Source organism: Drosophila willistoni, assembly GCF_018902025.1.
Source record: "Drosophila willistoni isolate 14030-0811.24 chromosome XL unlocalized genomic scaffold, UCI_dwil_1.1 Seg142, whole genome shotgun sequence".
Lineage (NCBI taxonomy): Eukaryota > Metazoa > Arthropoda > Insecta > Diptera > Drosophilidae > Drosophila > Drosophila willistoni.
This window is the reverse complement of record NW_025814053.1, coordinates 4372326-4399842: the sequence shown is the minus strand read 5'-3', so window position 1 is coordinate 4399842 and position 27517 is coordinate 4372326. Positions and strand designations below refer to the sequence as shown.

The 27517-nt window shown below is 36.6% G+C and overlaps 3 long non-coding RNA genes across 4 annotated transcripts in view; 1 reads left to right on the top strand and 2 right to left on the bottom strand.

Annotated features, from left to right (window-relative positions):
* LOC124460528 overlaps nucleotides 1–20809 on the bottom strand; it is a 30204-nt gene extending 9395 nt beyond the window's left edge. The window contains exons 1-2 of the long non-coding RNA XR_006954442.1: nucleotides 20773–20809; nucleotides 7112–7235 (exon numbers count right to left, since the gene is read on the bottom strand). This is a non-coding gene — a long non-coding RNA (uncharacterized LOC124460528). The remainder of the gene's footprint in view (nucleotides 1–7111; nucleotides 7236–20772) is intronic.
* LOC111519636 lies at nucleotides 1089–22920 on the top strand. Its single transcript, XR_002724421.2, has 3 exons — nucleotides 1089–1857; nucleotides 22454–22599; nucleotides 22652–22920. It is a non-coding gene; the product is annotated as an uncharacterized LOC111519636 (long non-coding RNA).
* LOC124460527 overlaps nucleotides 20805–27517 on the bottom strand; it is a 103016-nt gene continuing 96303 nt past the window's right edge. For both annotated transcript variants that reach the window (XR_006954441.1, XR_006954440.1), the window contains exon 3: nucleotides 20805–20867. This is a non-coding gene — a long non-coding RNA (uncharacterized LOC124460527). The remainder of the gene's footprint in view (nucleotides 20868–27517) is intronic.

Sequence of the window (27517 nt, the reverse complement as noted above, 5' to 3'; positions counted from 1 at the left end):
AGGCTGTGGTCGGTCTTCTTCTATGGCCAACTTTTGCGAATTCATGATTTTTCTTTTCATTTCTTTTCTTGTGTGTTTGCTCTACCTTCCTACCACCACCCTCCTTCTCCTCTCCTTCTCGCCACCTCATCCTCATTTTGTCTTTATGTCTGCGTGTGTTTTTTTTTTCTTTTTTGGGTTGCCTTCCTTTTGTTTTGCTGACAATGTTGTTTTCTATTGTTAGTGCGACTGCGCCGTCAGCTTCTCCTATTTTTATATATATGTATGTATGTCCGTATGTATGTTTGTATGTATGCATGCATACATCTACACACACATATGTATGTATATTCTACGTTTTGCATTTTTATTTCATTTTATTTGACCTTCACCTTAACCTAGTCATCGTGTGTCGGACATTCGGTCGTTTACCTTTTGTATTCTCAACACAAACAACAACAAAAACAACAACAACAAAAAAGCTCTAATGCAGAATTTGATATAGAGATAGAGATAGAGGGACAGAGAGAGCAAAAGCATGAGCATGAGAGAGAGAGAGAGAGAGTAACGATCATGAGAGATGGTTGCTTTGGCTTTTTTTTTCGTTTCTTTTATCAATGATTGAACCGCCCCCTTCCCCTTCTTGCGCTATGCTGCGCCCCCTCAACAAGTTTTCTCCCACCCCCGTCCCCCTCTGATCATCTAATCATAAGTAGTTGGCTTGCTTTGGCGTTTCCGGCAGGCAAAACTTCCTTGACACACGTGTGTTTGTGTGTGTGAAAATGCTTATTGATATGATCGCAGTAAAAGAAAAAAAAAAAAAGCTCTCCCAACTAGTTTCGCTCAATTCAGTTTTTCTCGCTCTCTCTCTCTCTCTCTCTCAACTAGTTTCGTTTTCTATTTGAGTGACTTTATCTAGCGCCGCTTTTGAAAAACTAGCAATGTAAGTTTCCGAGCAGAGACAGAGACAGAGGCAGAGTAGCTAAAGCAGCAGCTGAGGCAGAAGCAGCAGAGGCGCAACAGCAATAGCTAGTTTTTTGGTTTGAGTGCTAATAGTTTTCGCGCTAGAGCATTTTCCAGCCACATTTTAGTTGAGACTTTGACGCGTTTGGCTTTGGTTCGATCAACGGATTGGCTCCTTTTAACGCCTACTAATATCGGGAAAAGGAAGTGATTTCTCAGTGTGTGTGTGTGTACCGACGCGTGTGTTGTTTTTTTTTTTTGTTGTTTTTTGTGTGTGTCTGTGTATATTAGCAAAGGTCTTTGACCGCTACTAAATATGGTTCAATGGCTTCTCTACAAAGTAAAGCTACTCGTGCATGCGCATAACTTCCCAATATTGTGACCCATTATCGTTCGGCTTCGTTTCGCCAGATAACTGCAATGCCTTGAAGAGTGTTCGTACATCTCCGCCTTACCCCCACATTCCCTTCAACGCATACACCACACACACACGCCTTCTTCTAATGAACATTGAACTGCAAAAAAATACAAATTGCACAAGCGTACAAAAATAACAAAACAAACAAAAGCCTTCCAATTGTAAATGGAAATTGACGACGGCGACGACGGCGATGAAGACGATGTTCGGGTAAAGGGAATGGGTATAGAAACGCGTCCGTACACCACGGTAAACGGGGCGCATGAACAACGTACATACATCGCGTATACGTATACGTTCATTCTCCCTCTCTCTCTCTCGCTCACTCGCTTGTTCATCTAGCAGCAGCAGCAGCAGCTTCGTCTCTGCATCCGCGTCGCGCGTTTCTTATGACTGTGTGTGTGTGTGTGTGTGCCTTTTTTATATATATTTTGCGTGCATTCACCTCCAGCCGATTGCCGATAAACCGTGTGAGCTGCTAACGCTGCCCAAAATGTGTAAGTGCGAATAGATCGATATAGATTGTATATATGTATATAGTAATTAAGTATATATATAGATATATATCAATGCATTCATTGAAGCAAGTTTTTTTCTTTTTGTTTTTGGTTATTTTTAAGATCGACAAGATCATAACTAAAATAAACAACTGCGCATTTTGTTAAGAAATTGGTTAAAAAATTGCTCTTTTGCATATCCAAAAAGGCAACAAAAATAAAAAGAAACGAGTTGGCACAAAAATATATATATACATATGTATGTACATATATATTATATAGTAAATGAAATGTTTTTGTTGTAGAATAGAAGAATAGAAGGCATTGACAACGACAGGTTATTGAGAATTCTTCTGCATGTGTCTGTATGTGTGTGTATGTGTGGGGGAGGAAGGGGTGTAGAGCGGGGGAGAGAAGGCCTAACATAATTGCCAACTAAGCAAGTTTTTTTTTGGTTTGGTTTTAATGTAAAAAGAAATGTTTTAACTTCATTTCATAAAATGCACACATTTTGCATAGGTGGCAAGAAAAATAACAATAACAACAACAATAATCATTAAGCAAAAATTGCAAATTTGTTTAAAAAATGAATAAAAATGAAAAAAGAAACAATAAAACAGCAAAAAGTTTTAAACAAAAAGCAAAAAGCCTATGGGCAAGTAGAGAAGTAGGCAAAATGGAAGGGGGGGGGGGGGGGGGGATAGCAGGAGGAGCAATATGAGGGAAATCTATAAGTGTGTGTGTGTGTGTTGGTAAGTGAGTGAGTGAGGCGAAAGTTAGCTGCGCATTGACATCAGACTTTTCTCTCTCTTTGCCTGTTCTCTCTCTTGATCTCTCTCTTGTGTGTGTGTTTGTGTATGTGTTTTGCAATTTAATTTGTTTTACATGAGAACTGTGGGTTTTGCTCAGTATTATTCAATTGGGTGTTGTGCACACTCACACACACACACACACACACACATATCTATATGGCTGGGTCAGCCTCATTAAATTTATAGACCAAGAGGAATTGTATTCAATTGACACACATATGCACATATAAATATATACAAACGCACACCAATTGCATATCCTATACGCTTGGCTTGTCTTCTTCTTCTTCTACTACTTTCTGCCCACACTAACTCCCCCGCCTCCCTTCCCACACCCCTTAAATTTTTATTTGGTCACCCTCTTGTTATTTTAAGCTTGGTGCGTCGCTGCTCTCACTCTCTCACACACTTGCATTAGTAATACTAAAAAAAAAAAGCTACTCGTCAAGTTAACTCACGCGCGCTCCCTCTCTCTCTCTCTCTCACTCGCTTAAATGTATCTCTATCTTTGCGCGCTCTCTGCGACGCTGCTGTTGCTGCTGCTGCTGTTGCCGCTGCCGTTGCGCTACGAGGTTAAGAAACTTTTTGGGTTTAATAACATTGCACAAGGTTATTAGATAAAAAAATGTGTTCAGCAAATACACACACACACACACACACACACACAGAAACACACATGTATACATACATGAGCGATCGCTAAATGTGCAATATGGCTATGCCTTTCAGGAGAGTGGCAGAGAGAGAGTATGCGAGTGAGAGAGGGGGACAACAATTTAGCACAGCGCGGCATGTTCTGTGTTTGCCTGTTCGTGTGGGTGGGAGGAGAAAAGAGAAAGAGGAGAGGAAGTGCTGTGTACGCTCTATATGCATGCACATGTGTGTACATGTGTGTATATGTGCGAGTGTGTGTGTGTGTTGATTTTTGGTCTGTATTTGGCAAATGCCGTTGATCTTTGGGCATTGTTGGTAGGAGAGAAGTCAATGCTTTTTCGAGAGGGTAACTGACTTGTGTAGGCGATATTCTTCTTCACATGCGTATCTCTCGATCTCTTTCTAACCCACATTGCGTATTTCAGCATATTACGTATACGCCACATGGTCACCGGTATTGTAGTTACCGTTAACCAGTCTCATATTACTACTCATAGTCCAAGAAAACTAAAAGAACAGAGGGGGAAAAAAAATAACAAAAACAAAAAAAAAAAACGGTAAAAAAGACACTTAATTTTGTTGTTTTTGTCGTCGTTCCCTTCTTTTTTTGTCTCTTTTTTTTTTTATATAACAACAGAAACTCCGTCCTCAATGTCAGGTCCCACCACAGAGTGATGTAAACTGAGACAAACAACAAGTCGAACATACGAACGAACGAATGAACGAACGAACGAAAGTGCATGGCATGGCATAGAAAGCAAAAGAATTACGGGGGAGTTGGTTGAGAGGAGGAGAGGGGAGGGAGATTGAAACTAAAGAAAGACAAGTAGAAGAAGGAGAAAGAAGACCCCAACAAGCCTAATTCCCAGTGCCCAGTACCCACTGAAGAGACTGTTTTTTTTTATCCCGTCCCAGTACCGCCGACCAGACCAGACCAGACCAGACCCGACCCGACCAGACCAGACTACTATGCACATGACACTCATGACCAACTGACTGACTGAGCAAGCAGAGGGCGTCCTCTGCTGCTATTGCAACTTCGTTGCCATTGCCATGGTCATGCCATTTCAGAGTCCCCCGCGCTCTATTCACACACACACACACACACAGAGAGACTGCGGTGTCCTCCTCTGCCTCCTTTTGCACCTCCTTCTGAACTGGCTGACTGTGGTCTCTTCTCCACTTTGCTTGCATCCAAAAGTAGAAAATAGAAACGGCGACAATGACGACGCGCGATGATGACGATGATGACGACGACGACGAAGGCAAACGACAAAGACGAAGATAACGACAACGAAAGACCACGACGATGCCATATTGCGTATCGAATGCAAGAGTTGCGTGAAAAAGCAACATTGAAGTTATCTCTATAGAGCTAGAGAGAAGAGCAGTGGAGGAGTGGAGGAGTGGAGGAGTGAAGGAGGAGAGGCAAGAGCAGAGAGGTTGCAGCAAAAGGTAAAGTAGTAGTAGTAGTCCAAGTAGTCGTAGCAGCAGTAGAAAGAGAAGTAGGAGTAGGAGTAGGAGTAGGAGAAGAAGAAGAAGGAGGAGGAGCCCTTTGTGTCTATCTGCCTGATGTTGGCCTTGGTGGAGTAACCGCATTTCCGAGAATGCCCAGACAGGGCCTATACATATCGTATATATAAGTATTTGTATATATATTTCCAATGCCAATTTGGCCTTGAATGGCATCATCATCATCATAATGGTTGCTCATGCTTAGCAGAAAAGCAAACAAGTGCCAAGGGTCTTATTAAAAAAAAAAATATATGTAATGATAATAATACTAAAAAATGAATCATTGTTTCTTCTTCAAGATCGTATGATACTAGCAAAAAATTGTTCTAAGATCTTTTCTTTTTCGAAATAAAGTGTGCTGGCAAAATTATGCAATCATTCCATCACGACACTTTTTAGTGTGTGATTCAAAGAAGAAAAATAAACGTGTCTAAGCAATTATAATAAAAATTATGAAAGAGAAATAAGTAAGGGAGGAATAGGCGGCCCTCTTTGGAGCATAAAAAAATATTGAAATTCGACGTCCGGTTAACAAATGCTGACGTAACCGTAATATTATGGGATTTATTTCAGTTTTACCCCCAATTGCCATTGCATATTCCCTATGAGAGAGTTTTGAATTGTTTTTTTTTCCCATTTTGTGTTTTTGTTTAAATGGCAACTGGCTAGGAAATTGCTCAATTGGTTCACTCATTTGATTGACTCTCAAGGCTAACGGAAGTGAGGCCACTTCTAATTACCCATAAGAACTCCACACACACACACACACACACACACACACATAAAAGGGTGTGTGTGTGTCATTTTGATCAACTGTAAATAACAACAACAAGACTAAGAGGAGCTAGAGGTGAGGTAGAAAGGGAGGAAGCTAGGGTTAGGGAGAGAGCTTTGAGCTAACCAGAAGCCCTACAAAATGCATATACATACATGTGTGTGTGTGTGTGTGTGTATGAGAGTTGCCCGTTTTTACTGTTACTCGGTTATTTTTTTCATTCTTTCTTTCTTTTTTTCATTTTTTTTTTCTCTACTTCTTCCTGTGCTGCTGTTGCTGTTGTTTTTTTTTCTTTCTTTCTTTCATTTTCTTTATGTTGTTTTTGTTGCTACTCTTTCTCCGGCTGTTCTGACTGTTCCTGGAACTCTCTGGTCGAGTCTGCCAGTTTGTGGTGGCGCAAGGGTCGTGTGGGATGGGGGCGGGGTTGGGGGGTCTTTTCCTGTATGGCATTTATTATGCTTTTGTTGTAACTGCAACTGCAACAGCAAAAGCAACAACAACAACAAGTTGTGCGACGTCAACCTTGAATGTCGGGCAGACGCACACACACACACACACACACACACACACACACACACACACACACACATAGCATAAGAGAGACGTCTAGTCATGCTACCAGTTTGGCGAGTCCACACTTTGCTTTTTGCTTTACTTTTTTTTTTTTTTCTTTTTTTTTGCCATTTTCTAGCATCTCTCCCAACTCGCACGTACTACGTGTGTTTTTTCTCTCTGTGTGTGTGTATGAGTGGAGTATATGCTTTTGTGTGTGTGTGTGTGAGTCGTAGTCTCTGTCTCTAGCTTCATGATTTTGTGCTTGCTGATTTTTTTTATTTTTTTTTATTCCTTTTGCTCTAGGCACGCTTCGTTGGTTGCCTGCAATTTTCATTCAGAGTTTTTCTCGTTGCCGTCGCTGCCGCTGCTGACGTCGACGCAGCCGTTTCGCGTTGCAGGAATGCAGAAAAATGTGTTAGTGGAGTAGTACTACGACGACTACTACGACTACTACTACTACTAGTTGGTCTGGCATTACGTCACCTTGGCCATGTGTGTGTGTGAGTGCCCAGCCAGAGCCACAGGCTGAACGCAGAGAAACAGACGAAAGGAGTGGAGTGGAGTGGAGTGGAGAGGAGAGGAGCGGAGAGTCGTCAGTCGGTTACCGGTCTGGCTTTTGGTCTCGATGTCGGCTCTTTTTTTTTGTTGGTCTCGTTGGCTGGCGGGCTGCTGTCTCGGTCTGGGTCTCGGTCGCCCCTAACACAATACACTAACCCGCGTCTAGGCACCAATTCAACCCCCCCATCGTCTTCTCCTCCTCTCCTAGCATTTTCATCTGTTTCATCTTTTCTCCCACATTGAGTTGTCGCCTTTTGGCGCGCCAGGTTAAGTGCGTGTCTACCACCCCCCTCTCCCTCTCCCTCTCCCACTAACCCTTGGGCAACCTCTTCCTACTTTTGCGGTTTTCATATGAAAAGCGAAAGTTTCGTTTTTATTTTCTTACCTTCTAACGGAATATTTCCTGAGAGTTTTCCATTTGAGGTTTGCTGTTGTTGTTGTTGTTGTTGTTGTTGTTATTATTTTAATCTAAGGGTCCCCTGAGTAGATCTTGTTGTAAATGATTAATCCTTTTGAATCAAAAAAAAAAAAAACAAAAATGAAATAAAAACAAACAAAAAATATACAAAAACAATAAAATTATATACTTAATGCACTTGACAAAAATGAAATGAACAGTCAATTAAAATGGCTTTAAAATTTACACAATTGTAAAAAAAAAAACGAATTTATATTGCTTTGCTCTGTTTTTTTTTGTGTTTGTTAGAGTTCTGGAATTTAATTTACAAAAAAAAAAAAAGAAATGCTTTTGCAGTGCGCCAAACCCCGCACGACGTTTGCTCAATGCGACGTTAAATAGCAAACTGCATGCAGTTTCGATAATGTCAGCAGAAGCGGCAGAAGCGGCAGAGAAGCAACTGCAAAAAAGCGGCACGAAGTGCACGAAAAGATCCTCGTAAGAGCTTCGCGAACTGCAACAGCTAAAGAAAGCAACAACAACAACAGCAAAGCACAAAGCAAAGAAAAAAAGGAAGGAGAAGTTGAAGAAGCAAAAGTATGAGGAGGAGAAGAAGGAGGAGGAGGAGAATAAAAGAGGGCAAGCGGGTGAACGCAATGGCTGACTTCCTGCAGCTCGGTTTATGGTTAAATACATTTGTGTTGTTGTCTCTCTCTCTCTCTCTCTCTCTCCTTCTTGCTCTCTTTCTCGGTGTGTGTGTGTGTGTGCTTATGCACATGCAACCAAAAAATTTGCGCTTAAATTGAAGGTCTCTGAGGTCTGGTTATGGGCCAGGTCTGTCTCCGAATGTGCAAGCGGGCAGGCAAACAAAAGACTATAGAGTGCAAGAGGGATAGAGAGAGAGAAAGAGTGAGAGAGAGAGGGAGTGAGACCGAAACTGGATATATGGGTAAAGACTAGAGAAGATTTTCAGTTAGCTAACCAAGTCAAATGTCCTTCTCGTTCGATCATATTTCATATTACATTATTCGCAACGAAGAAGTTTCTGACTTTTTCTAGAACTTGTGAGAGTCCTTTACAATGGATTAGCGTGAAACTAGTTTATAGCTTAGACGACCTCTCTTCCTCTTAAAGGACTCTAAAGCTTTAGATTATCTTCATCAGATCATCCACATAAGTTTTCATATTTTATTTATAACTCATCAAAATTGGCGTCAATAAATCTTACCACTTTATAAGATTTTTAATCATAAAAGATTTTTAACTAATATTTCTATTTAATATCAAAATTTAGAATGTTATTAATAATTCTTTTTAGTCTCCAAAATTTTAAAAGTATTTCTCACTTAAGAAGTGTAAGTTAGATCATCTAAATAATTTTTAATATTTCGATTAAATGCTAAAATTATTTAATAATTTGTTAAGTGAGAAATACTTACATAATACAAATAATTTATTATTATAATACTAATAATTTATTATTAGAATTCTAATAATTTATTATTATATTAGTATTTTTAATAAATTATTATTATTTTATTAGTATTTGTCACTTAACACAGCGTTAGTTAATATATCTATTCCAGTTTTCAATATATTCTATTTGTTAGATTATCTAACTAACTAATTTTTAATATTTTGAACTTGATCCATATTTTTTTTACGCTTACGATCATCTAATTTTAAATACTTTCATATTAAACCAATTATTTGTTTTTAGTGCCAAAAATTTAGAAATATTTATCGATCCTAAGTATGAAAATTTAGAAATATTTATCATCAGATCATCTAAACTAAATTTCTATATTTTCTATTTACCTGAATATTTTTAGTTGGTGTCAAAAATTTACAAGTATTTCTCATAAGTTAGATCATCTAAACAAAATTTCTATATTAAATATTTTGCCCAAATTTGTTTTTAAAATTTCCAAATTTAACTAATTAGTATTTAATTTTTTTTACTAATTTCCTTTTTTCTTTCTTTCTTAGTCTCTAAATTTCCAAATTTAGCTAATTAGTATTTCATTTTTTTGTTACTAATTTTTTTCTTAGTCTCATAAATTTCCAAAATTTTCCCCATTTAATAATGTTTAGTTGGAAACATGTGAACTAATTTTCAATATTTCTATTTAGTGTGAAGTATTTCTCCTTCATTTTATAACTAAAAGAAATGTATTCAAAAATATATATACATATATAGATTAGATTTCTAGAGTTCAAATTTGATATATTTGGCGATAACTAATCAAGTTTCTTCTGCCTTAATAATTTAGGCAATTGCTAAGAGTCCTTGGCTAAGGTATCTTACCTTTTTATTATTTTTTTTTTGTTTTGTTTAAGGCTATGGCCTTTTGATAATTTTACATAATTTCTCACACATGGCGTGGCATTTGTCTCAAAAAAAAGGAAACCGAAAAAAAATTGAAATTTTATTGGGGGTTTTTCTTTCTATTTCTTGTTTGTTTTGTTGTTGTTTGTCGTCACTTGTTTGCTTTGTTGCACTTGTTGAAACTTTAAAAAAAAAAACAGTTGTTGTTGTTGTAATGTTTCCTTGTTGGTTTGATATTCCTTATGTATTGTTTTTTTTTTTCTTTCTTTCTTTTTGTTGTTGTTTCTAATCCTTTACTATTGGTAATTAGTTTTTTCTTCTTTTGTTATTGTTATGTGTGTATGTTATTATTAGTTTTATTTTTTTTTTTTTGTTTTGTGCGTTTGGTTTGAACTAACTTTAGTAACTGAACCGATCGAATTGAAAAGCTCAACTGAGTTCCGAAAAAATGCAGTTAAATGTGTTCACACAGAGTCCCTCTGCTCTGCTGCTGTCCGTCTGTCTGTCTCTGCCTCTGTCTGTGTTTGTGTGTGTATCTGCCCAATTGAATCAGAGAATACGCGCGGTGTACATATATATGTATGTCTCCGCCTGTCCATATATATATTTTTTGTATTTTTTGTGTTTTTTTTTGCCATATATTTCTTTCATTTCATTTCAGTTCATTTTTTTTGTTTTGCGCTTGAAGTGCAGCAGCGTTCGCAAAAAAAAAAAAAACGCTAACTGCGCTGCTGCCACGATCGCGCTGCAGTTTACAGCGCAGGCAGCGCAGTCGGCCGAAAATTTCGACGGACGATTCTGCCGAAAAAAATTGCCGCTCGCTGTGCGTTTCTTTTACTGCGCTGCTGCCGCTGACGTTTTTTTTTGAAGTTTTGTTTATTCATTGCCAGGCCGTAAACCCAAAAAAAAAAAAATTGGGGGAAAAATGTAAAGACAAAAAAAAAAAACAACAACAGCAACACAAAATTGTCGCGGTCGTTGCTGCCGTCGTTGTCGACAATGTTGTGAATGCTTCCCACACACACACACACACACACACACATATATGTATACATACATTTACAGGGAAATGTTTGCTCTGTTCGCAAAAGATCGTTTTAATAACGAAACATGCAACTTTCTCAGCCCAAAGCAGCGCAGCCCCAGCCCTTTATGTGTGTGTGTGTGTGTGTGTGTGTGTGTGTGTGTGTGTGTGTGTGTGTATGTACTCTTTGGTGTCCGATCTGTAAACGTTTATCAGAGCGCAATGCGTTGTCGCCCAATTGAAAGTGTAGGCCACATTTTGCACATACAATAGAGTGAGATGGAGCATGTGGGTAAGCGGGACAGAAGTTGGGGGGGGGGGCCTACATATACATATAGGAAGAAAGGGAAAGAACAGCCGCTGCAGCAGCAGCAGCAGAATCAACAACAACAAGTCTTTGGCCTGTTTTCCCATTTGTTGTTTCAATTCAATTTTCTGCTGATGGTTAAATGTTAATAATGGCCTGGCCCAAAAAGTGGCCCAAACACAAGACAGATAGAGCTGAGGGAGAGGAGAAAGCTGTTGAGATGAGGAGGAGGAGGAGGGGGGGCTAAAGTTTGCCATAACCTAATTTTCCTCAGCTTCAGTTACAGTTACAGTTACATTCTCACATCGTTGCGCCCTTCTTTTTCTTCTTCTTCTACTTGCACCTTGTGTTACTTTTGCTGCATGTATGTGAGAGTGTGTGTGTGTGTGTATGTGCACACCCTTTTCTTGCATTTGTGTGTTATTTAATTTTTTATTTTTGTTGTTTGTAGGAACTTGTTTCTTCTCTCTTTACTCTTATTTTGCATTATTTTTCATGCGTGGCGATTTTTTGTTTTTTTTTTGTATTTTTTCAAGCTTGTCTGGCAATTTTTTAAAGAAAATTGCTTGTTATTTTTTTTGTAGGTTTTTTTTTTTGGTTTTTTTTTTAAGGTTTCTCATTGTTTGCCATGGCTTAAAGTTGTTTTGACCTTTTTGGCTCGACATATATATATTTTTTTTTTTTGGGATTTTTTGTTGCGTTTTCAAGATCAGTAGTCATAAAAAGTGTTTTTTTTTTTACTTTAGATCTAGTCTGGTTGTTATTTGAACTTGTGTCTCTGTCATCTCCTTTGGCTATCTCGCTCTCTCGCTTTCTCTTTCTATATACTTAGATAGAGATCTGTCTGTAATCGCAATGTGATAATCTTTATCACTCTCTCTCAGTCTCTCTCGTTCTCTGTTTCTCTCTAGTAGGCAGGTCAACAGCTAAATGCAATTGACATTCACTCTGATTGTGGGATGATTTTGTTGTTCTAATTGAGTAGAAGTTGCCTTGTCACAGTCAACGCCCGCTACAATGCTCAATGCTCTCTCTGTGTGATGTACATTGACCGCAATATTGTCAAGGCTACAGACAGGAGAAGGAGTGTGTGTGTGTGTGTGTGTTGGTGTTGGTTTATTAGAGATCGACATCTTTAGAGATTGCTCTCGCGGCTATTGCCGCATTGTTTATAAGTATTAAACAAATATATTCTCGTACTTGTGTATGTGTGTGTGTGTATATTATAATTGTATTGAGGAAAAACACGTAAAAACACAAGTTCAATGACCGTCATTCAGATGTACCTATACAGATATATATATACATACATTCGTATATATGTATATACATTCTTCCATTCTGTCTCTCTCTTTCTCAGTCGTTCAATTGCGCCTATTTGTCTCGTGACTAAGCCGATCGCTAAATACTCGACATTGGAAATAATGACAAAAAAAACAACACAGCAACAACAACAACAATAAACTGATAAAATTGCATGTAAAAAGTGAACGATTTGAGTCACAACACGAGACTATGAATGAGAATTATGAAAAGAAACAAACAACAACGAAAAAAAAAAAAAAACGATGACACGGACATCAACAATTTTTATCTTTTCTAAAGGAAATACTTTAGTCATATCCATATTTCTCCCTAATTCTCTCCTCATTAAAGGACAATTGACTCCTTTTTACTTGTTTTTTGACTCCAACATGATCGTAAATTTCTTCTCTTGCTCCTTTTCTAGAGGAAACAACAAATTTTGCCCTAATTCTCTCCTCATTTAAGGACAATCGACTCCTTTTTACTTGTTTTTTGACTCCAAGATGATCGTAAATTTCTTCTCTTGCTCCTGAATTATATGTAGTATGGAATAAATTGAATAAATTACAACCCATTTACAAGGAACTGCAGATTAATTTACTGTTTTTTACTTGCGATTAAAAATAAATGGGAGCACAATATTCATTCATATCCAATTGAAATTCATCCTCATTACTTCATAATTCTTATCATTTACCATTTCTTGCAAGAGATTTAAGAACAAAATGTCGTTTGTTTTTTAAAAAGTGTCAATGAAACAACAAAATTGTAAAGGAAGCTAAAGACTGATTGGATAATATGGACTCTTCGATCAATTATATGATAAATGACATACTTTTGCTTTTAATGTTGGGATTCGATTTCTATTTCGCTTAAATTCTTGAAACTTTTTTTGATTTACTTGATAATAAAAAAGATTTTTATGGATAATTCTTCTTAAATTACTCAAAATAATGATCTTTTTTGAAGAAAGTTTAAAAAAATCGAAATGTAATTATTATCAAAAAAATTTTTTAATATAACTTATAATGATTACGGTCCCAGCTCAATAAACATATTTTGGAAACTAATATGAAATGTTTCACACAAATGAGCAGAGCAGCAAAAGTTTCAACAAAATTCTCTCATCAGCCAACTTTTTTGATCACTTCTAAAATTCTAGCGGCATGGCATCGCTAGTTCGAGGCTAAAACAAGTTGGGAATCACAACTAGAGGAAATCAAATATTTGACTACTCAATAAGCTAATGCTTATTAAACTAAGGACATTGTTGAATTTATTCACATCACATCTAAGCAAAAAAAACTATTTCAACTATATAATTGCATCAGATATATATAGATAAAATGATCAAAGCGTTAAGCGGTTAAATTAACTAGGGTTCTTTATATACATTTTCTTACAAATCTTGTTTATTTTCGAAAAATAATTGTATTGATAATAAAGATTCTTTTTGTTACTATCACAAAAAGTTAATTACATTTCTTTCTTATTTTTGTCTTCAATTAAAATGCTTTGTTTTTTCTACTTAAAATACAAATTAATGTGAAAATATTTGTTTAGGCCTTTTCTTATATTATTATTATTACTATTATAAGTAAAGGATATAGTTGTACACTATCAACCTAATCATATTTTACAAGCACTGGCAGCTAAAGTCCTTCGGCTTAGACGAAAACTAAATCCATACACTAGCCCTGAATGAATGAAAATATTTAGTCTTATATTTTTCATACATCTTTATCTATATACATATATATTTTCTAGCCCCATTGTAAATCATCATCAAACTGTAAACTGCATCTGATCTAATAACTATATCAAGATAAAAACTCCAGCCAATCTCATTGTAACTTGGAATTAATTCTTTTTTACAATTAAATAATAATAATAATAACTATATCAGATGAGATGAGAAATTCAGTTTTGTTTTCCGGTTATACAAGGTGTCATCCGATGTTGTTTGGCTCTTATTTTGTTTTCTAAATGAAAAACTTTGATTCTGTTTTTTGATTTTGTTTATTTATACCTTTAGAATTAATTGTGTCAAGTCGATAAGATGATATCGGAGAAATGGGCGCCATACGGGCTCGTTTTATGGCATTTTCTGGCGGGCCAGTGCAAATTGCCAGCGATCCGGAAACGCGTCCTTCAGAAAGTTTTCCGCGTTATTCCGCGTTCTTTGGGAGTGTATCGCTCCATAACTTATTCACTTGTATTCTGTATCTGTCTAGTCCACAAATGTCAAAACAGATTTGACATTGACGGCATCTTCCAATAGGGTGATTTCTTTTGCGCCACCTTCTATTAAAAGGATGTATTTATCTTTCATCTTTGCATATTGTTGGAGGAGATGTCATCGTTAATTTAGTTTTGTATATATCGGCGAGTTGAGGATTTCAGGGATTCCTGAATCGTTGATTCTATTATTGGCTTCCATTTTTATCACTAGGTTTGTGGAGCGAGTCTCGACGTGCTTTCAGGTTGAATTCCAGAAGGAAAAGAGACTGAATTCTCTCAACCGCACACCGAGCCACACTCGATGACAGCCTATACTGTCATCGCACATATCTAGTGTTAAACAGTTCTACATCAGTCATGATATTCACTACTTAACACTGATCAATTCGCCATAACAGTAGGCACACAATTCAAATTATTAGAAATGCCTAATTCAATCTCCGACATTAATATTTAAATTTCTTATATTATTTGTTTAATAATCTATTGGAATTTCTACCACTGTATTTACATTGACATGTTCTAAAAGAAGAGTTTCTAACTCATGAAAACGAAATATATAAAGCACTTCTTTCTGGAATTCAAAGAGGAGAAGACTTACACATATTCTATCATTTCCAGTTTTGTTTGATTTAAAAAACTGACACTATACGACAACTCAGCTAAGTTTTTGTTGACCTCGAGAAGCCTGAACATTGGAAGTTTTAAAAAACTCATCAAATATTTCCCATCTTCTTGAAAGTCAAAACTCTATTCATTAATAAAGTTTTCTTGTTAACTAAATAGGCCACATTCATTACAAAGATTGGCAAACATTGTTATACTCAAAATATATAAAACTAATTTGCTGAATTTTCTAAAAGTTCCCATTTTTAAGACTAAAATTAACATTTTTGATTAAAGTATTTCGGTTAATCAAGCAGTCTTAGACATTTTTAAGAACTGAAAGTAACTATACATGAAATTGGTAACACTTTTAAGTAGGTTTTGTTTAAAGAAATGCCCAAAGATAAGACTTATATGATGAGAAAGTGTAAAATTGTCTCTATAACTTACTTGTTTCACGTTTTTTTCTGCTGCTAATTATGATGATGATGATAATTATATATAGATGTATGTATCTATATATATATATATACAGTCGATTGTGATCGACAATTGACAAGCGTCTGTAAAGGATCCCCTCTATATATATATGGAGCGGGCTCCTACGAGAGTGACTCGACACCGTGCACTTGCGCGCCTTTGTTTATGCAGCTTTCTTTTTGTTTCTCGTTTCTTTTTTCTTTGCTCAAAGTTAGTTCTTCTTCTTCTTCGTTCTTGTGCTGTTGTGTTGGACACTCACTTCGTACCGGCTAATATTTTTGGGATGTTTTTGTTTTTAACTATTCTTTCTCTCTCTTTCTCAATTTTTATTGCACATTTTGTATTAACATTTTGTTGTCGTTTTTGTTTTGTTTGAAAACACTTTAAAAAAAAAATATATTTTCTAAATTCGTATTTGTTTTCGAACAAGCGAATGAACAAATTAAAAACCCAAAAAAAAAGAAATCTTTCGTTTTTTTGGTTTCAAACTTTGTTTTGTTTTTGGTTTTTTTTTGTTGTTTTGAATAAAAATAATTTACTTAGTGTTTTTGTTTTTAGTTTTTACTACTAAATTCTGTGTTTGTTTTTTTTTCAAGTCGGGATTTTATATTTTTGTTTCTTCTTCTTCTTCTGTTGTTGCTTTTGTGATATTTAAGAATTTTTTCCGTTATTTTTTTTGAATATTTGTTGTGTTGTTTCTTTTGTTGTTTGGATATTTATAATATTTGTTGTATGTTGTTTTTGTTGTTTTCTATTTTGTTTTGTTTTAATATTTTTCAAGTCCGCGTCGCAACACGCGCACGTAACGAGCAACAAACAGCAACTAACGTTATTTTTAAAAACGGAACTCAATTGAACTGAGCCCAAGTTGTCGTCGCTGGCCCAAGCTCAGCGGCACAGGCAGCCGCAGCGACGCCGACAGCAGCAGCGGCGGCGGCGGCAGCGAGCAGGAGCCGAAAGGAACAGCACGACAAAAAAAAAAAGAAAAAAGAAAACAGAACCCAAACAGAACAGAACAGAACAGAAAAAAAAACGCCGAAAAAAAGAGGAAGAGGTGGACGAACAGAAAAAAAAAGGAACCAGCACTAACATAGCTTCGGCTGGGCGGGCTAAATACGAAGTTGTGACAACGACAGCCACCCGAATGTTGACGACGAGGACGAGTATCAGCAGCAACAGCAGCCGCAGTAGCAGCAACAGCAGCAGCAGCAGCGGCAACAACAAGGCTCAACAAGGGGGAGAGCGGAGATGTTGTAGATATAGAAGTAGTAGAAGAAGATGGTAGGCGGGCGTGAGGGGGGGGGGGGGGGGTGGAGGGGATGGGGTGGCCAGGCTTTGTTTTGGTCCTTTGGATGCTGCGCGTAAGAAGAAGGCACGCGACAATGAAATAGAAAATTTAGCACACAATTGAAATCATTGCACACGCACACAATGTTAGACAGTGTGAGCGAGAAAGAGCGATATAGTGCTAGAAAGGGAGAGCACGAGAGAGGGAGAAGCAAGAGGGGGCAAGCAAACTAGACCGAGAGGCAACTAGCCCTATGAATTGCGCCAAATATTATGCTATGATTTATTTCTATTGCTAAACTTGCTAAAGAAAACTAAAAGAAAAACTACAAACGAAACTATTTGATAAACTACAAAACACTTTGCTTAGTTGACGCCAACGGCAAACACCTCTGCCGCTGTCGCTGCCGCTCTGCCGCTGATGCTGCCCGCTGTAGACGTCATAAAAATCACCCGCCAAACAACGGTACTAAATACTCATTACTCATTTCGCGTTCGGCTGGCCATTGCCCAAACAACCCTCACCTCCACCTCCTCCTTGCATAAACCCCCCCACTCCCACCCGCCTCTTTACCGTTCACCCTTCATCCTGCATCCTTCTGCCATCTCCCCACCCCCGCACACTCTCTCACCTCACCTCAGCACTTTGCTCATTTCCTTTTTTTATTTTATTTGCTGCCTCTTTTTAGTTTTACTGCGTGTAAAAAAAAGGATGCGACTGCGAAGTTGGCGTCAACGCAGCAGCAGCAAAAAAAAACCAAAAAAAAAAAAAAAAAAAAAGAAAATCAGAAACAAAACAAAAGAGGAAAAACGAAAAATGCTAAAAACCAAAAAAGAGTCAGAGCGCGCACATCTCCCGCTGTGTGTGTGTGTGTAAAAAAAAATTCGTAACCAACCCCACTAGATGCTGCGGCCTCTGTTGAAGCTCTGCCGCTGCTTACACACACACACACAGACAAACAACCCCCGTGCAGCGCGGCAGCGGCAACAGCAACAGCAACAACAACAACAACAACATTTATTTTTCGTTTTTTTCATTTTTTTTAAATAATAAAAATAAAAAACCAAGTCTCACACACACACACACACATAGACACACATACACCACCCACCGTTTTTTTTTTATATTTTTTTTGTTATTTTTATTTATTTTATTTTTTGTATTTGCTACAAAAGGGGAAATTATTGAAAAAGGATAGCCTAGGTATCCACAGCGTCGTTTAGGTGCGTTTCGGTCGTCCTTCTATTTTATATTTAAAATTTTGTTTTTTTAATTTTTTTACCTTTGGGTGTTTTTTTTTTGTTGGTTTTGCACTAAAATTATTGATGTTGGTTTTTTGATTTGCCGTTTTATGTTTTGAAGTGAAGCTTTCACTTTTTGTGCTCCTTCTGATGAACCTTTCTCTCTCTGTCCCTCTTCCTCTCAGTGTGTGTGTGTGTGTGTGTGTATGGCTAGTTGGTTAGAATGCCACTTACCACTTGCCACATGCCACATGCAACACGTCGGTCTAATTTTTGTTGTTTGTTATGCCGGCAGACTAAACTAAAGAAAAGCAGCAACAGCAGCAGCAGAGAAGAAAAAAGGAAAAACAAACCCCTCCTCTCTCTCCTTTCTCCTCACCTAACGAAAGGTCTTCTTATTGTTCTTATTGTTGTTGGTGTGTTGCCGTTATTAGTGTTGTTGTTGTTGTTGTTGTTGTTGTTGCCAGGACACAACAATGACAAGGACATAGCCGACGACGAGGCATTCACGACGTCTTAACGGTTACTAACTGGGCACAAGATGATGCTGGCGATTTCGCAAAAACTTTTCGGGCAGCGAGAGCAACAAACAGAAAGCATACAAAAAAAAAAACACCCAAAAAAAAAAATACCCAAAAGAAATGTGAAAAAAAGAAACGCAAAAGAAAGTTAAACGTAACGACTAGAAAATACACTTAATACACTTAAATCTTGTCGCATTTTAAGCTTCACTTTTGAATGTTTTTCTCCTTAAAGAGTTTAATTTAGCATTTCTGAAGAACTCTCTATAAATATGACTTAGTACGATATTAGTTTTCTCTAAAGAATGAATTTCCAGGCTGAAACTGTGTGTAGAAGCAACTTTTGTTTAGAATTTAATTTCCTTTTGTTTGGTCTGCGCTTCATTTGCTTTGAAAGGGTATCAACATGAAAATCAGCCAGCCGGCAAAAGTCGCCGCCGCCGCCGCTGTCAGAGACGCTGCTGCTGCTGCCGAGAAAGCGGCGAGACAGAGCTAAGCAGAGCAGAGCAGTCAACATCAGAGATAGAGAAGCAGGAAAAGGAGGAGGTCAAAGTTTCGTTACTTTTATCCTTTTTTTTTTGGTAGTAGTAGTTGTATATAGTTGGGCAATGGCTATAAGTCTTAGGAATCAGTTTTCTTTAAGGCTTTATGACCGCGAAAATTTCCCAGGCGAGAGCTTTTATTAAGCACACACTAACACACACTAACACACACAGACACACACACACACACACATGCACAAGTACACTCACTTTTAGCCTAAGCATACAAATGAGCGTAATAAAATCAAATGTTGATAGTTGTTTTTGTAGTTGTAGTAAACATTACCTAAAACATAAAAACCCAAACTCCAAGAAACGGAATGGTCCTCCACACACACACACACACACACACACACACACACATATTCGCCCTCCTCTTTCTCGCCCACAAGATTCTTAGAAGAAGAAATCTACTACACGCAATCTTCATTTTCAACGCCATCAAAGCCATTCCAATCATCATTATCGTCGCCATAATCATCAAGTAAAGTACCCACCAGTAGCTCGGGCGCACGTCTCGGGCCATGGTCCACGACATTGCGCGCGGCCTGTACCTCCCCTTTGACCCCCCCTCCCCGCCCCTCTCACTCACTGTCTCTCTCTCTCAAGCAACAAGCAATGCTGCCGTCGCCGCCGCCTCCTTGAAGTATGCCATGCGAAATTTCTCTTTTGCTTTCGCTCTCGCTCTTAAAAACGCACAATAAAGGAGATGCCAACAAGTGCCAACGGTTCTTAACGTACATTTTTTTTGGACCATTTTTTGCTTCTTCTTCGTCAAAGAAAAAAAAAGAAGAAAAGAGAGAGCAAAGCTTAAGCTAGAGCGGGGCGAGAGAAAGAAATAGCAAAACGAGAGTGCCGAACCAGCAGCAGCAGCAGCAGCAAAGCGGCAGAGAGATAAGCAGAGAAAGTGCGACAGAGAGAGAGAGAGAGAGAGAGGCTGTGTATGAGGTGTAGTTTTTGCGTGGGTGGGGGGCGGCTGAGAGGCATCATGGGGGCGGTGGGGGGCTTAGGTAGGGAGAGTGTCGAAGTTGATGTCTTCGTTGTAGTTTTTTTGTTTTTGCTCCTTCGTTGTTGTTGGATAGGCAACCGGCAAATGCGACAAATTATTTAAGCTGCATGTGACTGTAGTTGCCGCCGTTGTTGTTGTTGTTGTTCTTGTTGTTGCATGTTAGAAGACAGATTTTTCTCGCACACACACAGACTACCCCCCACCCCCCCCACATAGCTTGTTTTCTCACCCTTTTAAGGGCTGTCTTGATTTTGAGTTTTGTGTTTCGTTTTTTCCCTCTTTTTTTTTTTGGCTCTGGCTTTGAGAAAACTTTTAAGCATATTTTCTTAGAACAGCGACGTCTCTCTGCGTGTGTGTGTGTGAGTTTTAAATTACACACACACACACACACATTAATATATATACGCCTCTTCTTCTAGCACACACACACACTCACACACATGTGTAGATTATTTTTGGAGTGTATAAATTTTGTTGAGCATCGCAGTAATTAGCCAATAGGAATAGCTTTTGCAAGTCCTCCCCCCCATTCCACAGCCCCTCCTTATCACACGCACACACATATAACGCCTCCTCCCTTTGCCTAAACCCCTTTTTGTCTTATTATATATAGTTGGATTGGGCGTGTTAAATTTGTCTTCAATGCGGTTGCATGTGTGTGTGTGTGTGTGTGTCTGTGTGTGTGTTTTACATAAATGTGCACATAAGTAGGCTTAAGCATAAATTAATCCTTCTATTCATTGTATAAGCACTTACCTTCATCAGTCAATCAACCAATCAATCAATCGCTCAGTTCATCAATTATCAAAATGTTCTTCTCAATTCTGACCAATGCTAGGCAAAAATGCAATCTGCAATAAAAGAGAAAGCAGAAAAATTATATATATAGAAAATTGTTATTAATCACAATGGAAATTAATAAAAATACAAATATTAATAATTTAAATCTCATTCATATATTTTTATTATTTTATTTATTTCTTTAACCATTGAAAAAAAAGGAAATGCGAGAAATTGCAAATTCGCTTGAATAACCATAAATAACACTTCAATATTAAAACCAAATATTAAAATCTAAAATCTTTTATCATAAGAGCCTCACACTTTAAGTTCTCTTAGATTACACAGGCCGACATGATTTTTGTTCTTAACTAATTCGGTTTCTGTCCATCACATCCAGATTTTCTGAAATCGGGGGATCTAGGATTGGAAAATAGGCACCTTTTTCTTAATTCCTGTTCAAGCAAAATAGCTTTAGTTTGCTAACATTACTAATAAACAATTTGTTAGATGCATAAGATTCCAATAATTGAAAAATATGCTCCCAAAAGTATGCTATAGAAAGTTAAAAATTATTTTTCTACATTTTTAACAGATTTTCAAATTTTCTGTTCAAGCAAACATTACTAATAACAAGTTTGTTAGATGCATAAGCTTCCAATAATTCTTTAAAATTAAAAAGATGCAAATTCTTCGAATGCCATAGCTAACTTTTTGGTTCAAATTTTACTCATTTTGACCACCATATCCAAAGTGTAAGATATTATGCATATTGTAACAAAGAAACGCCTCTTTGATATTTTGTAAATTGCTTTTAAATCATGGGGGAGAGGGCCCAGTTGTGCTCCTGGCCCAGTTATGACATTCTCAAATATTTTTGAAATGCGAAATCCTCGGACGACGAGGAATAAAAATCGTTGTCATTTATGGCCATTGGAGGCCATTTTCTTTTGTGTTTTTCATTGTTTTTGCCATTGAAGGCCTTCATAATAAATAAACCATTAAATCACAACAATTGGTGTGACATTCCTTTCATATTTTCTTATTTTCAGTGAATTTCTTAAGGTGAGTCATAACTTCGGCCTAAAAAAAGATATCCAGATTCAGAAATCTGTTCTAAAATTTTTGGAGTAACTCAAATAAACATACTTTCTTTGGAAAAAAGTTGCGTTAGGTTAATATTTAAATGTTAAACTTCTTAATTTTTCATTTCCCGGAACTGAGGAAAAAATTTTGAGATTTTCAAAACCCGGCTCATAACTGGGCCCTCTCCACTACCTAATATATTAATAGGTTAAAAAAATATTGTTTTTATTAGAATAATTTGTTTATATTATACCATAAAATATTGCAAATGAGGTCATTTTTAATAATTCGAACGCCTTTTTTTCAAAATCCTGACGTGATGAAGAAAAACTAAGTACAGGTGCGTAATCAGAATCCCCAAATTACTAAAAGAGACCTATTAAAGTTTAAACACTTTTTAATGACCTCAAAAATGTCGGCCTGTGTTATTAGACCTCCAACTTCGTCCTTTTGGCAGACCAGGTGAAAAACGCGTTTTTCAAATAATTTCATTATATATTAATTCTTTCTTTATTTAAATTAAATTTAAATAAAATTCAACCGAGTTAATACACCAATTTGGTGGCTCTAGCTCTTTTTAGTCTCTGTTTATACAGACAAACGGACAGTCGAAGAGATGATCATGGCTAGATCGACTAGGTTGTTGATTGATCAAGAATAAATACGTTCCGTACGTTTTAAGGACTTTAATATACCATTTAACCCTCTTGGTGCATGGTAAATTAACCGAACAACCAAAGTTGCCTAATAATAATATACTTTTCTGTAGGGTTATAGAAAACTTTAAACTTTTGGAAAACTTTAATATTACTGTGGGGATGGTATGGTAACGCTGTAAGGCCAGACCTACAACCGAAGCACCTGATCGACGAGGTGGCAATGAACGAGAAGACGAGGTGGCAAGGCAGAAACGGAGAGTCTAGAGAAAACGACGAACGACGAACGACGTGTGTGTAAATGAATCAATACATAATTTATCGAAACCCATTGTTCCGTTAATAATTACCTAATTTAATAAATAATATACTTAACAACTATAACAACTATTTTAATTCTTGTGGGCACAAACCCCACATTACAAACATTAAATTGATTTTAATTCAAGTCATATTCAATTCAATTCATATTCATATTTAATTATAGATTATTGTTCTTGCCAGACATAATTCTTTGGAATTAATACGATCCCTTTCAATTGGAATACCTAAGCCGAATTACGCCGCTGGCTTTGAATATCTATAGGATTCAAATATACATATATTTTTTCATTAATCATTGAAATAAATGAACTATTAAATTAATGAATATTTAAGTGAAGAAAAGAACTGATATTTTAACATTAAAAATATTAAAAAATAAGTTAATTTATTTATTAAATATAATGTTTTCTGACTGAATAAAATAGTTTTGATTGATTGAAAAATATAACAAAGATTGTTTTATTTTGTTTCATATGCGTTTAGATAAAAATGGGCAATTGGAATGGAAAAATAATTTATAAGGCATCATTTAAAAACTAATTAAATGGGTTAGAACTTGAAAAGATAAATAACTTTGCCCCATAAAGTATGCTATAGGCTGGTAAAGTGTTCATTTTATTTAACCTATTTATCACATGAAACTAAAAAACTGTTTATAAACAATCTTTGTTTCGATTCGAAAAATTTCTTTATATTTTTCGAAACCTGAGTTCGAGAACTGATTATTGCATACTTTAGGGAGCATAGTTAACCTATTTCACAGACCTAGATCTCCCACACACTGCTATGTGACTATGGGTTTTTTTTTATTAAGTCAAATAATTGAAATATTTGTTGAAAATATATTTTCATTCTGAATTTTCATTAGCATTTTTTTGTTTCAAGCGAAGTGTGAGGAAAAAATATTTAGAATTGAATTTTAATTGAAATTTAAGTTGTGATCATGAGCTAAAATAGTTTGAAAATTAAGATTTAGATATAATTAAAAGTTAATATATAAAAAGGAACATTTGGAAAGGAATTTTTAGTTGCAGTTACTCCTGCTTGAAATGTAATTATATTTTAACAACTTATTGATTGATTAAATGAAAGCTAATATTTTGTTTTTATTTCATTTGCTGTCCGATATGTGTTTTTTAACCCGAAATCGGTTACCCAAGGGGTTATATTACATATTAAAAATATACATACATACATATCTATATCTATATATATGTATGTGTATGTGTATATAATATTTGTATATAAATCCATTTTGTAATGGGTTAAATATGTATTTATATTTGCAATTACTTTGGTATTGGTAAGTGTCTACCCAATTATTAATTATGTATGCCACAGAAAAAGTGTTGTTAATATGTATAAATATATATGTATATTCGTTTGCCCATCCTCTCCCCCCTCTCTCTCTAGCAAAACGCATGGCAAAGAGTAAGCTTCAAGTTTTTGTTTTTTGGTTTTTCGCAGCTCCACCTACACTTTTTTTTTTGTTGGTTAATATATTACGCTTATGCAGGAGAGGCCTATACCAACCTACCAACAAAATATACAAACACTAGACGCCCCACGCACACTCACACATAGAAACACACACACACACACGCACACTGCACACACATGAACGAGCCAAAATATTAACCAAACAGAGGCAAGCACCAAACGAACAGAAGCAGCTCCCTCCATTTGCCCTCAAGCTCCAGCTCCTGCTTCTGTCCCTGCTGCTGCCTCTTCCCTACTTTACCACGCATTCAGGAGGCAGTTAAAAATATTTAAAAATGTCAAGAGAGAAAACGAGAGAGAGAGAGAGCGACAGGATCGGTGGAAAGATGAGGAAGTGGGGTAGGACATGTCAAATTGGGAGTGGTAAGTATGGTGGATTTTGCCTTCCTCTGCCGCCTCCACAAAACAAAAACAAAAACAAAACAAAACAACAAAAAAAAATGGCATGCGTGTGACAGCTAAATGAAAGTGGAAGAAGGGGAGGGGTAGTGGGAAGTGGGCTGAGTATGTGAGGGCCTTGTCAGCCACCACTTTTTGGTTAATTGCCAAAAACAACTACAAACGAACGAAACAACAACTGAAAATAAAAACAAAGAGTAAAGTTACCCACACTCACACACACACACACACAAACGCACACTTTAGTGAAAATAACTACGAATATTCATATACACTAACCAGCCCAAAATGATCTATAGACGTCAAAGCAATCGTCAAAGTTGAAATGGTATGAACAAAAATTAAGCTAAATTCAAAATACTCTTCTACCTTTGCCTCTCCATCAACTCCATCTTAGATTGCACATCATCATCATCATCATCTACATACATACGTACGTACATCATCAGTTTCTTTGCCCATGAGGGGGGTAAAGAGGCAAAATGGTAGGGGGGATCAGTCAGTTTGTTGGGGGGGGGCTCTGCTTATGTAAAAAACTCGCACTCTTTTTGCTTTCTTTTTATATTTTTGCTGCCTCCTCACATATGAATATGTAACCATGTATATACATAAATAAATGTATATATGTATGTGTGTGTGTGTGTGTGTGTGAGTTCCCTTTTTATTATTTTGTGCTGCTCCACAGCAAAAGGTACATAAATTGCAAATGTATTTGTGAAAAAGTGCGTTGTGGTGCGTGCGGGTACGTACTATAGCATCCCCTACCCCACAGGGAGAGAGAGAGAGAGAGAACGAGACAGAGAGAGAGAGAGAGGGAGAGAGAGAGAAAGGGACCCGCACTACACCCATGTTCCATCATCTGCTGCTCCTGTTCTCATTTCCATTGCCAACTGTTCCTAGTTGCCAGCCTCTTACTTGGATGCTGGCGTCGCAGTCGAGCTTATTTTTTAATTTGTGCGCGTTTACCCAATGTTAACTCATACCCTCCCCCCTCCCTCCACCCACCACCACACCCCACCAAATTCCCAACCCCAACACCTCCACACACACACACACACATACGCACATGTCTCCCTTTTGTGTCTTCTCCACCCTTTGCTAGCACCCAAAAAAAGAAATAACACAACTGATTTTACAGATACGAAAGAGTATTCCTGGCTGCGTTTCAAGGATAACACTGATCGTCAGGACTTGAGGAGAAATTTTGGAATTGAAAATTGAAAGTTTCTTAAAATATTGTACTTAAGATTTTGACTTGAAAGTTTCTTTAAAATAAGTATTTAAGATTTTGACTTTGTTAATAAAATGACTTCAAAATCTCAAAATTATTATTGAATCCATCTCAGAAAAAATTGTGATAGTTTTTAACTGTAAAAAGTTTATAAAAATTAATGTTTCTCTCTCTGCCTCTCTCTAAATATTTCTTTATAGAAATATTTCTTTTTTATATAATAAAAAACCAAATCACATCTAAAATTTGGCTTTTAAGTGAAATATAAAACTAAAAATTAACCTTACTTTATGTGAAATAAAAATACACTTCGTTAATGGGTGAAAAAAATCTATTTTCATTTTGAATTTTGAAAATAAAATAAAACATTTACAGGCAAAAACAAAAAAAAAATTAGCAAATGAGTTGTACGAAATCATAATAATGAAAATAATAATAATAAAAATCATAGAAAGTTCACATAAATAAGCATAGAAAACAAGTTTTTGTAGATCGAAATGAAATGTATTGAGAAAATGCCAAAGAATTTTGCTGTCTGGTTCCAAGATTAAAAAATTAAAAAATAGTTAAAGATTAAGTTCTTTTAATTAAACATTGGAGTTATCAAAGTAATGCTCCAAATTGGAGCATTTAATTTTTAATAGAAAATGCTAAAAATTTTGTAAGTAATGCATTAAAAATGATACAGTGAAAATAAATGTATTATCCAAAATTATTATTGCATACTTTTGGGGGTGTATGAGGTAAGTGGGGTTATTTTTGTTAATGTTTTAAGTTGAAAGCCTTGTTAAGATCATTTGTGAATCGATTTCTTGCTCAAAAATACAAAAATACATGAAAAATAATCCAATTATTTGGGTTCCACCAAGCAGAGAGAGAGAGTCATTAGCCACGCCCGGAGAGACCAAAAGGAAGTTGCTATCGGTGCTTCAAAGTGGGCCATCAGTACCGGAATTGTCCAATGCGAACCCAGATCGCCGCCATGAGCTCTAGTGAAGACCCGGACGCCATCGATGATAAGTCATTTATTCAATTAGTAAGTTTAAGAATATCTTGTAAAGGGGGATGCACTGATGTTAATAATATTTTTGCCCTATTAGATTCCGGAAGCTCAGTAAGTTTTGCCAGTAGAGCGTTGATGCCGCATTTAGATTGCGATAAATGAATAAAATTTAATATTGCCTACTTTTTTGGGGTCTGATCATTTCTCCATTTTCTTCAGGGTATTAATAAATTCACTAGGATATTTTTTGTTTTTTGTTGCCTAATTTTGTACTTTGGTTTTGGTTTTTGCTTTTGCCTTTGCCGTTCATGTTCATGTGCCTCCAAACGTCGACGTCGTCAATGAGCACTTTCTTTTTGGTAAAAGTTTTGCGCCCTTTTTTTTTTTACCCACCAGCAGCAGCAAGTTTGTGTGGGTGCGTGCGTGTGTGTGAGTGTGCGTGTGTATGTGTGAGTGAGTGTGGAGTCAGCTGCTGCTGGCGCTGCTAGTGACAGTTGCTGCTGCAGTTCAAAATCATGCCTA